Below are 13,792 nucleotides of genomic sequence, written 5' to 3'. Positions count from 1 at the left end.
GTACCCATGTTTGGGTTTGGAACACATTTTAAGGAATTACATCTTCCCATTTTGGATTGCTCATGACTATACCTCGGATTTGTAGGTGGTAATAGGTTAGAATGCAAAGTAATCTGGTTTGTAGTTGGTGTCAAGCATCCCGTTGTACCATAATGTTGGAAGAGTAGCATGAATTCTAGGAGTTCCGTAGGCTGTACCCCTAATGTCTATGCAAATCTCATAGCGTAACCGTTGTACAGTGTAGGGTATACTTGTTACTGGCTTAAGTAAGTTTGCATTCTAACCTATCAGCACCTAATAATCCGGACTCTACTCATGACAATCAATAATATTCACTACTGTAATACATGTGGACGAAATACTGATTTATTTTTTGGTAGTGGAAATAGTACCTTTAGAACCAAGACTCTTCAACTGTAGATCAAATAAAATTACACTGATATAGCAAAAGTCATGGGATAGCAATTTTTAAAGGTAAGGCAGGTGTCCCATATTTCGTCTTCTTATCAGATTTAGAATATGATGCACCAGGCCAGAACTTGTTATACGTATTACTGAATATATTCTCCACTTACAGGCAAGCTACAATGAAGCTGTTATATCGTAAGGTGACATAAACACTACAAAAACTAAATTACGAAAAATATGTTCGTAATTTCGTCCTCCACAAAATTTATGAAAAGCACAATTAATTTTAATATACTTTTTCCTTTCTAAACTTACGAAACACTTCCCGTATAATGAATTACTTGAAGGCCATTTATGAAAATTGTTTCCTTGGTATTCATTTCAACATAGTATTTCAGCGTTGCTCGTGGGATATTAAAAGTTAACTTGCACATTTGTAGCCCATTATCTTGTCTCTCATTGCCTTAATAGCCTTTTTCATAGCCTCATTATTACACTGCATGCGTTTCCCCATCTGAACATGATAGTAAACTTCATATATAAATAAATAAATAAACAAACAAACAAACAAATAAATAAATAAATAAATAAATAAATAAATAAATAAATAAATAAATAAATAAAAAAATGAAGGGGGGTGAAATTACGAACATTCCCTATTTTATTATAATGACCGCTCGAGTAACTCAGGCCAACCACCTCACCGTAGCGATTACACGCCAGGAACGACTGGAATGCAGCCCAGTATTTCATACACATGTCAGTGCTGCACTAACTCAACTCAGCGCCTTGCACACGGTGCACATAACCAACTCTCACAACAAGACAAGGGAATGAGGCTACGCGTGTGCGCGCTGCTAAACATTAGGTGCCAATCGTGCAAACTGGAAACCCCTTTCTTCTTTTGCTTCTTTCCCTACCGCTTTTCCCACACCTGTGGGGTCGCGGGTGCGAACTGTGTCTCACATGTGGATTTGGCCCTGTTTTATGGCCGGATGCCCTTCCTGACGCCAACCCTATATGGAGGGGTGTAATCACTGTTGAGTGTTTCTGTGGTGGTTGGTGGTGTAGTGTGCTGTGTGAATATGAAGAGGAAAGTGTTGGGACGGACACAAACACCCAGTCCCCGAGCCAGAAGAATTAATCAGAAACGATTAAAATCCCCGACCCTTCCGGGAATCGAACCCGGGACCCTCTGAACCGACGGCCAGTACGCTGACCATTCAGCTAACGAGTCGGACGCAAACTGGAAACCCCTAGGGGGACGAAACTAGGTGGGGGACTGATTTGGCCCCCCTATCTTATAGCCGGTGGCGCCATCGTACGGTGGGGTCTTGAAAGTGCCCAGACATATATCACGTGTTTTTATTCATTTATCGCATGGCTTTTAGCGCCGGGAATATCCGAGGATATGTTCGGTTCGCCTGGTGCAGGTCTTTTTACTTATTTGACGCCCATGTGCGGCCTGCGCGTTTGGATGTGGTATGATGATGTAGGGAGAGGGGGAACCTGGTGTCGGCACGTAGCATACCCCTGTCGAATAACGCAAACGGCTCTACTCAAAACTTTACGTCTCCATCCGACGGGTGAATCAGCATCAACAGTGTCATATGCCCTCATTCCACATGAACACTGAGGAGTGGTTTGGAACTGAATCCAGTATCTGGTACACAATCTAGTGATGAGAAAGTGTATACCACCAGTTCACCCAGTCTGCCGGCCAACATTCTGATAGATTTTTCGACCAACTTTAAGCCACCTTTTATGACAGGCGCTCATCCATACAGATAGTACTGTGCCCGTTGCATTTCGTAGACGTTTACAAAATGGCGCCGAAGGAAGGTATGGCCCACTCAATTTAAAAGAATACGCAATGAATACACGATATCGAGGTATAACAGAAGGCCATGCATAACTGGGAACGGACGTATACCGAAGGCGGTAGTCAAGTAAATTGTTTTAAATAAAAAATATAACAGAAGAGATTGTTTGAAAAAATACTTGAAAAATTGAATTGAGGGAGTTAAGACGTAATTTGTCAACGTGCTACATAAAGGACGGAATGGTACAAGATTTCGGCGAAATTCTTGACGAAATACTGTATGTATGTATGTTTAGTCCTCAGTCCGAAGGCTGGTTGGATCCTCAACAGCTCCGCCATCAGCTGTCATAAATGGCCTAGGCATCACTGAAGAAGCGTACTAGGGAAATGAGGAGTGAGGTAGTTTCCCGTTGCTTTCCTCACCGAGCCAGAAGTTGCTATTACATATCAGTCTGCCAAGCCCACTGAAATGCATGCACCAACTGATCCTATGAGCAACATTTTCACACCATTCATAGCAGGGACTGGCTGCATAAGGAATGGCATTACTAATATCACTTATACCTCAGTCACTTTCATCTTGTGAAAGCCAAGGATTAAGCTGAGACAGATCAATGAAAGTAACAATATTACTCTAGCCCATACCAGAAGACATAGTGCACTGTAAACACTACGTCCTGCCAGCAAAGGCATGACGAAATACTATATTCATTAAAAAGAATACGAGATAATCAACCTAGAGTAAAACCGTGAATAGCAAGAATACTACAGATAAGCGAGATCTGATTAAATACGCTGAGTGGAATCCGAAGAGTAAGGCTAACATTACCGCAGGAAAGGATCATACGAACTGCACAAGAAAAATAAGAGCAGAGAGAAGGCTATTTTATTGGCACAGAAGCTGGAAGAAGAATAATTCTGAAGTTCTGAAGATTATTAAGCCGATTTTGAAGATTTTTCCTCGAAATAGTTAAAATATATTATACGTAATTTTAAAGAAAAAGCGATATATGACTCTGAGGAAGAATAAGAACAGTAACTGAGAGAAATATTATTCTGATATAAATTTTATAACAACCATGTTCTACTCGGAAATCTTTAATTTTGTTGCCAGCATAACCAACAAGATGATGGACTGCTAGACGTGTAAGATGGACCAACCTGGAGAGAGGTATCGCCCGGCCAGGTGACCAGCCCGTGACGAGAGAGGCATCATCCAGCCAGATGACCAGCCCGTGATGAAAGAGGAATATTGCCCACCAAGAGTGGTTCTGAACGGGAGAAGGTGTGATGTCCAAGCCCAGATCCAGACCGCGAGGCTAACCATATGACGGTCAAAGAGGAACAACTGACATCGGAGTAACGAGGAACGAGCTAAGTCTTTACATTTAATATCATAATTCTTGACTTATATTTTTAGTTGGCATATGCTTTGGAATTGGTGTTACAAACCATCAAATTTAAGTGTGCAAGTGATAATATGCAGTGAAGTGTCAGATATTTAAGTCATTAATGGTATATTAAGGCAGTATAGAACTATATATATATTTATTTTGCGAACAGATTACCGCATTTTGGTCAGTTAAAGTAGTGAAGTATTCGAGAATATGATTTGTAATGACTTGACATAACAGCTGATCGATAAGGACTAACATATGTTGTAGGATATCGATTAATCTCACATAGAACATATTCATGGATTACGTCATAGATGGACCGCGCGTCAGAAGTGGATGATTATAATTATGTACTCCTAGTAGAGCGATATTGTAGTAATGGAAACTCATTTGAGGTTAGGCATCGTAAGTTATTGAGAAGAGATTAGTATGAAAAGACATTGCGACGTATTTATCAAAGCAATATATGAGTAATTGCAACGTTTTCGTGTTGAGTGTTATGTTTAATAAGAGTTGATATTGAATAGTTAAGATGATGGTTTTGAATCGTAAGACGGTGAAATAAGAAGATATATCATGTAATATGAAGAATTATATTATGATTTACGGTAATTGCAAGGTATATATGTGTTGAAGGGAGTAAAATGTCACATATGAAAGGTAAGAATCTTATGAAACGATGCAAATACGTAAGAGGAAGTACACCGCGGGAGTGACCTAAACCAAGGTATGGATATGAATATTAATATTTAATTGAGATTTAGATGATAATGTAACGTTAAGAATAGATGTTATGTTGGAAGCATGGAAGTTCTGTGACATATTCTCGAACCGTATAAAGGCCAGATAAAAGATATAATATACAATCCCTGTTCCGAGGTATCTGTGGAACAGCAGAGCTGAAAGAAGGTGCTGGGATGAATAGGTCTCAACTTACGAAATTAAAGTTAATTTAAAATTTATCAAAGGTTATATTTTCTTTTCAAGATCAAGAAATAACAAGTATGACAGGTACTCAGTAGCCTATCAACAAACTAAGAATGTACAATTACAATTTGTTAATGGACTTGGGCCTCGAGCCCCCCAGACACACAATGAGCAATGAGCCCAACTTTACCAATGTATAAGGTTCAACAAAGGGGCAGGAAACCGCAATCATACCAAGGAGCACTAGCTCCCAATTTCCCAGTTAAGCCTGCTCGAGGCACACAGAAACCAAATTTAAGAAAGAGCAACCCGCTCTCAAAGTTCAAGCCAATTCAAAGGCCACACCAAACTCCACCTTCAAGCTGCCCTCCAGGCACATAAGAACAGGGGTAAAAATACCCAACCTACTGAGGCCTATTCACTAAAGAAGCAGGACAATTACGTGGCCCCAAAATACCAACTTGAGTGGAGGCGTAACTTGCACTCCTAACACACCTTTTGAAACCTATTTGGCACTAGGCCGCTTATGCAAGGGCTAATCACATACTACGGAGGTGACACGATAGGAAAACTTTATTAAATTACAAAGAGAAGGGAAACTGTTATGAAAACGTAGTCACCTCAAAACACTATGAGTGGGAGCTCGAGAGGGTTAGGCACTCTCTATCCCAATTTGTAGTTAAAGAGACAGAATTTTATACCAAGTGTCTTTTACATTTTAAAGGAAAGTTACATGATAAAAGTTTCGAACCTGCCCCGAGGGTTAAACTGCTGAGCTAGCGAGCAAAGAAGTTATCAAAAGGCCATTACCTGATGGATGAACTGCTGCCCGAAGAAAGAGGCGCTTCCGGCCCCCTGCTACATAATCACACTAGGATAGATGTTACTGAAATGGCCCGGAGACCAGAAAATCTGCAGTTTAAATACCCTCGTGGAACATTCGAGACCTTTCAAGAATGAAAACCCACACCCCCCTCAATTTTATTGGCTAGGATCAAGCAACATATCCATATCGGAGAAGACATACGTTATTGGTCAAAAATTAATTAGAGAAATTCGGGATTGGCTAAATTCAAAACAAGCGGAAAGAGAAGGGTTATACTGCCAACCCAAAAAATGACTGAAAGAAATTTAACAAAGAACAAACTTATGACTACAAAATTTCTTCAAAAAAGGTTCCTTCACTTCGCACTAGGGTGCACAATTGTAGTTCTTAAGTAGTGCCATCTAGAAGAGAATGTTCACACTTCCTACTACAGAGGAAACAAATATAAATCGAAAAAGACACAGTTCAGAACTCTTCAATATTTACACTAGCGACATCTTCTGAGAAACTTTAGAATTAACATGGTTGTTAAAGTTCAGGCTTCCTCCAGTAGATGAGTTTCAACTGCCGCAATGTTTGAATTAGCGGCGCGGAGGTGTATCACCCGGTAAAATCCCAAAGCATATAATGAGATATTCATCTTCACACTGCATAATTGAATTAACTTGCATAGTAGGATAATGATGATTGGTATACGAAAGATTTGAGCATATCGAGCCACTAATATATAAATTAAGAATTATGTGGATAATGTAGGTAGATTATTTATTTAAAGACAGTGTATAATCGAATTTGCATTTTATGAAAGGATAATATGTAGGGAGATGATAGACTAGGAGCCGGATTTAGCAGGCATTAGGGATGCAAAGCCTTAGCACGAGAATCGTTACTAGTTAATGTCCAAGAAGAAACCCGAATTAATTGAGTTCAGATTTTATTTGTTTAAAATGGTGATATAATTATGATCAAGAGACTTTGAAACATTATAACAATATAAATTGCAATTGGATAGTGTATTTCCAGTGACACATAGGATGTCCCAAGATTAATTATGGACAGTAATGCTGATATTTGATCTCATTTCAGAAACGATTCGAATAAGTTAATGTTATATTTTTCTTTTTCCCAATAAGCCAGCGCTGACTTTGAATTAATTATACCATATAGTGATAAATGTAGTATAATCCTGAATTTAGTTCTCATTCTTAGCGCAATTCTATAATTTAATAAAATGTGGATCATTATTTTTATATAGTTTTTGAGTGTTAATTTTAGTCTCAGTCAATTCTTTACCTAGTTTGTAAGATAAGTAATTAATTAATTGCGTATATATATATATATATATATATATATATATATGAATGAGATTATTGATGGAGTTACAACGTTAGTTTTTGGAATAGGCGAACATTCACACCCTACTGCGTCTTCGGGTGAACTTTTCTCTTCATGAATTCACGTAAAGAGGAACTGAATGAAATTTTTTTAGATGTTTCACATGGAATGAAATACCCTGAGATTATATTGGGCTGCTGGGAGTTATTTGCAATCCGTTGCGACAGCGGGTTCAGTACACACGTACTTACATGAAGCTATAGCGATCTTTCTCGGTTAAAATCTAAAGCAGACCCTACACGGTCAATAAAACTGTCAGTACCGAAAAATACTGACAGTAATACTGATCGCGTGTGGACTGGAATGATGGAATGAAGGATTTCCTGATCTGCGATCGTCAGTACTGTAGAGTGGTGGGGATACTGACAGTTATACTGACCGTGTGAGTGCGCTTGTCATTATTTCTGTCAGTATCAACGGAGCAGCGGTGGACGACAAATGCGTTTCTCAGCAAGGCCAAGTAGAGGTGCTTGTGGAACCGTCAAGTAGGCCTATTGCAAAACTTTATCAAGCTATATGAAACGCTGTCAGAATAAACGTAACACAATACAATACTTGACGTATTTCCACAAGGGGGCCTATTCCACAAAAGTATGGTCTTGTACATTACAAGTAATTTCTCTAGTAACTAGTAAAAATACCAGAGTTTCTGTTCCACAGAAGAATTTTCTACAGTTTTACTTTACTACTCCATACTTACAAATTACCAGTGAATTTTTATGGGTGTGTTCCACTAAAGTACTAGTAGCTGTATCTTACTAGTGAATTGGGAAGTATTCTCTACCAGTGAAAGGACAATAATATATAAATGTACTATTGCTATTTAAATATACTTATTTCAGATACATTTTGATAAATATGTGGTCTAGCAGTAGTGACAGTGATGGTAATGAAAATGAAAACTACCGTCTGTATAGGGAAAGAATAAACTTCCAGTTTAACACTATTTGAATGCAACGAGCGTTTTAAGTTAAGCACAATACAAGTAGAAGAATTTCTGATGGATATTGGGCATAGGTTAAAACATCCTACAAACAGAAATAAATCTCTCTCTGCTAAACAACAGTTACTTACATTTTTTTTTTCAATTCGCTTTACTTCGCACCGACACAGATAGGTCTTATGGCGACGATGGGATAGGAAAGGGCTAGGAGTGGGAAGGAAGTGGCCGTGGCCTTAATTAAAGTACAGCCCCAGCATTTGCCTGATGTGAAAATGGGAAACCACGGAAAACCATCTTCAGGGCTGCCGACAGTGGGGTTCGAACCCACTATCTCCCGAATACTGGAAACTAGCCGCACTAAAGCGACTGCAACTATCAAGCTCGGTAAACAACAGTTACTAACAACACTGCATTGGCTAGGAAATGGTGGTCAGATATGCATGGAATGGCAAAATCTTTGGTCTGTAGGTCAATACATTCTGTGGTAGCTGCAATAAATGATATAAAATTTCCTCAAATTGTTCATTGGCCTGAAAATATTGAACAAACATGTTCCAAGAAGAACATTCCTGGAATCATTAATTCCAATTAATTCCAGTCATTAATTCAACTTTTCCCCTCAAAAGCTCCATGAGCTTTTCCTAGTCAAATATTTCCATCCAACCATTTATTTTGTCTTGTTTTTTCAGACTCTCGCTGAATGAACCGAAATGAATATCTTTCCTTCTTTCTATTTCCTTCAAAATGAATAACTTCCTTTCCTTTACACCATTTTAACAATTCAGGCAGAGTGTGCAATTTTGTAACAATTAAGTTTGGCGGCCGAATGTCATTAGCAGCATCCGATTCCAAATGACAGACCAAGGTGGGTATGTCAGACTATCGTGGAACATATGCGAGGATCGCGGAAGAACAGAATGGGTGATAATAACGGAGTAATTTCCTATCATCAAAGAAATAAACTGAAAAATAACATTGTAGCATTAAGAAATTTGCAGAAATATTAGAGTTCTTTGAATCTTTGCTGCATAACTTACCTTAAAATACGATATTAAGATAAATGAGGCAAGCATAACCTAATTCAATGAATGAAATATGAAGATAAACAGCTGATTCATGCTATGATGTAGTATGTTTATTGATTGTCATCACTTGTAAAACTTGTAACAATTCACTGGTAATATACAAGAGACTTTCAATCTTTTGTGGAACAGAAATGTACAACTCCATACATTACAAGAACCCACACTAGTAACTTGTAATGTACAAGACCATATTTTTGTGGAATAGGCCCCTGTACTGATGGAAACTGGTCACATTATAGAGGAAAACTTTAAATCTTCAACATTTATACCAGTTGCAAGATACCTCACTGTCACCGCTAATCTCTCTGTCACCGATAAACAGCACCGCATGTTTGTATTTTACCTTATTACAAAACTCTCTACCATTCGTACTAATTTCGCAAAAGTACCCTCACGCATTCGGAGATAGTTCTGATTATCTTCTGCTTCGGTATATTGTGTTTCCCTCAACACTTCATATGAGAATACTTTTCTCTTTTCCTAAGCCAATCTTTAACCCATCGTTTACGTTTAAACTGCGTTTCGTGCAGTACTAATATGATAGCTGCAAAATGCCCGTCTTTTACGATCCATTTTGATAGAATACCACAATTGCCTGTTATAAATCTCATTCCGTAGTGACGGTTATTAACTTTATTTGTAAAGTGAGAATACCGCAATGGTAAGCTAGTGCACTGGTACTGACCAAAATATTGACAGTAATAATGATAGTGTAAGGTCGCTACAATATTGATGCGTACTGTCAGTATTATTGACTCAGTATTACTGATCAGTATTACTGACCGTGTAGGGTCTGCTTTTAAGATGATAGGTTTTGGAATGTGCCAGTTCGAATGAAGAGCGCACAGAGCTGCACCAAAGAGTGGCGGTCAGTTTCAGCCTAACAATAACCGGGTGTGGCCGCTCACGCACCAGGAAGTGTACATTAACTGAATACCGCTCGACATAATAGTCATGCTTTGCCCTCATCTTATTTTAGCGGAGCGGTGGGGATCCGGTTACCTTTCATTTATTTATCTTTTATTATTTATTTATTTATTTATTTATTTATTTATTTATTTATTTATTTATTTATTTATTTATTTATTTATTTATTTGACTGTCCCTGGAGTCAGGACATTATTTATTAATCAATTAATTTATTTATTATTTATTTATTTAATTAATTAATTATTCGATTATTTATTTAATTGAGAGCTCAATTTAAATGCCTGGATGCTTTGGCTATATTTATTTAATTGGTCGTTTATTGTATAAACAGGGGCTGCCTGTCCGAAGCGGTAAAGGCGTGCTCGGCTCACTTGGAAGGACATCGGTTCGATTCTCCGTCAGGAAGTCGTAAAATTTAAGAAACGATATTTCCACTTCCGGAGGTTCAAATTGCTCTGAGGTTCACTCAGCCTACATCAAAAATAAGTACCAGGTTAATTCCTGTGGGAAAAGGCGGCCGGGCGTAGAGCTAACCACTCTAGACCGTGATGTGCCGAGGTTGCGGATAGTGGAAGACTTTACCTTCCACTCCTTCAAGGGCCTTCATGGCCTGTGCGGAGATGACTTTGCTTTTATTGTATAAATACCTGGATGTTCAGACTCTATTTATTTAATTGATCGTTCAATGTAAACGACTGAATGTTTAGACTCTATATATTACTAGCAAGATACCCGTGCTTCGCTACGGTATTATACTGAAATTTTTAATTGAACGCTTAACATTTTATATATAATCCACTTAAATTCGCTATCTGACGGCAAAGTTCCTTCCATTCTTCAATCTTTCTTTCCAGCAATCGATTTCGTCCTTCCCGGGCTATTTCCAGGTATTCCGCCCGGTCAGTTGGGTCTTTAAATCTTTGCCACCTTTTCCTATAAGCATTTTTAATATAGATAAATCCTTTAGGAGATCCGGCGTGGTGTCATCTTGGGTCCCATGACGGTACTGAAACCGCGGCCGGACTGCATTCGTAGTCATTACCCGGTCAGGACCCGTTACCAGCACGGTCCGCACATTTTGACGACGGTCCAGATAATTATTATTATTATTAGGGTGGGTGATATTAGTTGAATTTAGGTTATTGTTCTTATTATTACTGATGTTCTGGACCCCGCAGCATGATGCAAGACTGCTACTTGGCGGTAAATTACAACCCATTTTTCACCCCTCCTAGTGTTATTTTACGAAAACCTTAAAATACGTGTTACTTTATTTTAAAAGTAAATTCTAAATACCAATTTTTACATTCTGTATACTTTTAAAGTTTTGAGATATAGATACCCACATTTTTAAAATTCACCATCCTTTTCACCCCCTTAGCGACGGAATATCCAAAAATCCTTCCTTAGCGAGCACCTGCATTGTAATATAAATGTGTCCTCAAAATTTAATTTCGTTATGTCCAGTAGTTTTGGTTCGGCGATGATGAATCAGTCAGTCAGTCAGTCAGTCAGAACATGTTCTTTTATATATATATAGATTGTTTCATCACTCATTTTAAATACCTGGATGTTTAGCTCTTGTTTATTTACTTCTAATTGATCATTCAATGTAAACGACTGGATGTTTAGACTATATATTATTGTTTCATCACTCAGTTTAAATACCTGGATGTTTAGCTCTTGTATATTTACTTCTAATTGATCATTCAATGTAAACGACTGGATGTTTAGACTATATATTATTGTTTCATCACTCAGTTTAAATACCTGGATGTTTAGCTCTTGTATATTTACTTCTAATTGATCATTCAATGTAAACGACTGGATGTTTAGACTATATATTATTGTTTCATCACTCAGTTTAAATACCTGGATGTTTAGCTCTTGTATATTTACTTCTAATTGATCATTCAATGTAAACGACTGGATGTTTAGACTATATATTATTGTTTCATCACTCAGTTTAAATACCTGGATGTTTAACTCTTGTTTATTTACTTCTAATTGTTCGTTCAATTTAAATCCCTGGATTTTGACATTGTTTATTTTCTTAATCGATCGCTTAATTTGAATGCCTGGATACTGGATCGCTATTTGTTCATCTGTTTAGCTGACGGTTAATTTAAAGGCTTACATGTTCTGACTCTTTTATTGTATTAATTTAAAGTCCTGAAAGTTTGGACTCTATTTATTTATTGCTTTAACATTTTGTTCAACTATTTTTATTATAAGGGGCGATCAAAATGTTTCCGTTGAACGGCCGTACAGTCTTGAATCGCGATGACAATCAGGCTAAATAGCCGTGAGCACTGAGGCACTCATCCTACCGACGTACTAGGCTGAAGATCCCCGTGTGGTAAAACACCGTGAAGAATTCTGTAACCGCCTGCTGCACATCCTCATCCTCATCCTCATCCGACAGGAAGCGTCGGCCCTTCAAGGCCTTTTTGAGGGGGACGAAGACGTGATAATCGCATGGGAAGAGATCGTGTTATTCGCCGTTCTGCCATAATCACCTCATCAACCGCCCACTTGTTATTGTCAACTCCCAGATCGACCGGCGTCTTGTGTCGAAACTCGATCCGTACGGAACTTGGTGTACCATTCAACAATGGTGGTTTTCGACAGACATGCTGCCCCATACACAGTTTTCACTCTCCAATGGATGTCCACCTGTGTTTATCCTTCGGCAGTCAAAAACAGAATAACAGCACGTTGGTCCTGTTTGACGCATTTGGTAATAACGTCGCTCACGTGGCTGCATTTAACGCACGCACCTCGACACGACTCGACTGTATTACTAATCCCTTTGCTGTTTTTTTTACGGGGACCGCCCCCGTAGCCCGCTCCCCCGCCGTGACCATCGACTCAATCTGCATGGCCTCCGACATGCTATTAATTTCTAAGAAGAGAGAGATAGCAGGGAAGAGTGGGAAGTGATACAAGGAGTATCTGCCGTTTTCCGAGTTAGACTCGCTACCACGACAAGAGTTTGTATTGGTTAGGTAGTGTTAAGGCTTGGTGTTGAAGGGTCATGGAAAAACCACATAGGCAGAAAGAAAAATAGCCTACATGTAAAACCTGACATCTTGTGATAGCACATGCAAGGATGTGGGCTGGAAGAGTCCAGAGGTTGTGTTAGTTTGGAAAATGTGTCATGCAATCGTAACCATTTCCTTGCCATTGTCTGTTATTATGGGGATCAGTCCTTCTTGTCACTGCCGGGTCGGCTCGGGTCCGCTGGCGTCTGGGCTCTGGGCCACAGGTTTGTCCCTTTGCCCAGCAGCCAGTGGTCCCTGGTGCCAAGTCTCCGTTTGGAGAGGGGGATTAAGAGCCGAGCCTTACTTGGTGCAAGGGGCTGTCTTCTTCTTCCGCCTGGCGATGTCCCTCTGTGCGGTGTTATTGGGACACACTTGTCACTGCAGATCTGCAACACTGCTAAGTTTATTAGTAACAGTTAATCCCTTTGCGTACATGTCCTTACTTATATACCCGTATCGGATCGCGCTACGTTGCATGTCCACTGCAGCAACGCCCTCAAACGGAAACTTCTTGACCACGCGTTATACTATTCCCGTGTCAGAAGCATAGGCCTCATACGTGTGGCGAACCCACGTCATCCCTCCACCACAGGAATCTGGAAAGTAGCAGCTCCCAGTCAACTGCTACGAGGGTGGAAAGAAAGCCACCCTGGGTGGCGAAGTATCCCTCCATCTGAAGGCAGTAGGGTGCAGCCCCTCTCAACTAGCCAGCGCGAGAAAAAAAATACCGGAAGTAGCCGCGCCAATCCAACCCCGGACAGTGAGTGATAGCTAGTGGACCTCGCCACATATGTGTACATGCTTGTCTGTGTCTGTCAAGTGTCGTGCAAAATAAATGTAGCTCCATTTAATGTTGTGCTTACTGTAGCTATCAAGTTAATAAGTGCCGTGATCAGCAGTGTATCAATCCCCACACTGCTGACCCCGCCATGATCTGATATCGTGTGATACAATTTTCCACAATATAGTCGGTTCTTTTCACACGTCAGCGACCGCCTTCGCTATGGAGCAATTA

Source organism: Anabrus simplex, chromosome 6 (assembly GCF_040414725.1).
Source record: "Anabrus simplex isolate iqAnaSimp1 chromosome 6, ASM4041472v1, whole genome shotgun sequence".
NCBI classification, from domain to species: Eukaryota; Metazoa; Arthropoda; class Insecta; order Orthoptera; family Tettigoniidae; genus Anabrus; species Anabrus simplex.
Note: the sequence above shows the minus strand (reverse complement) of the source record.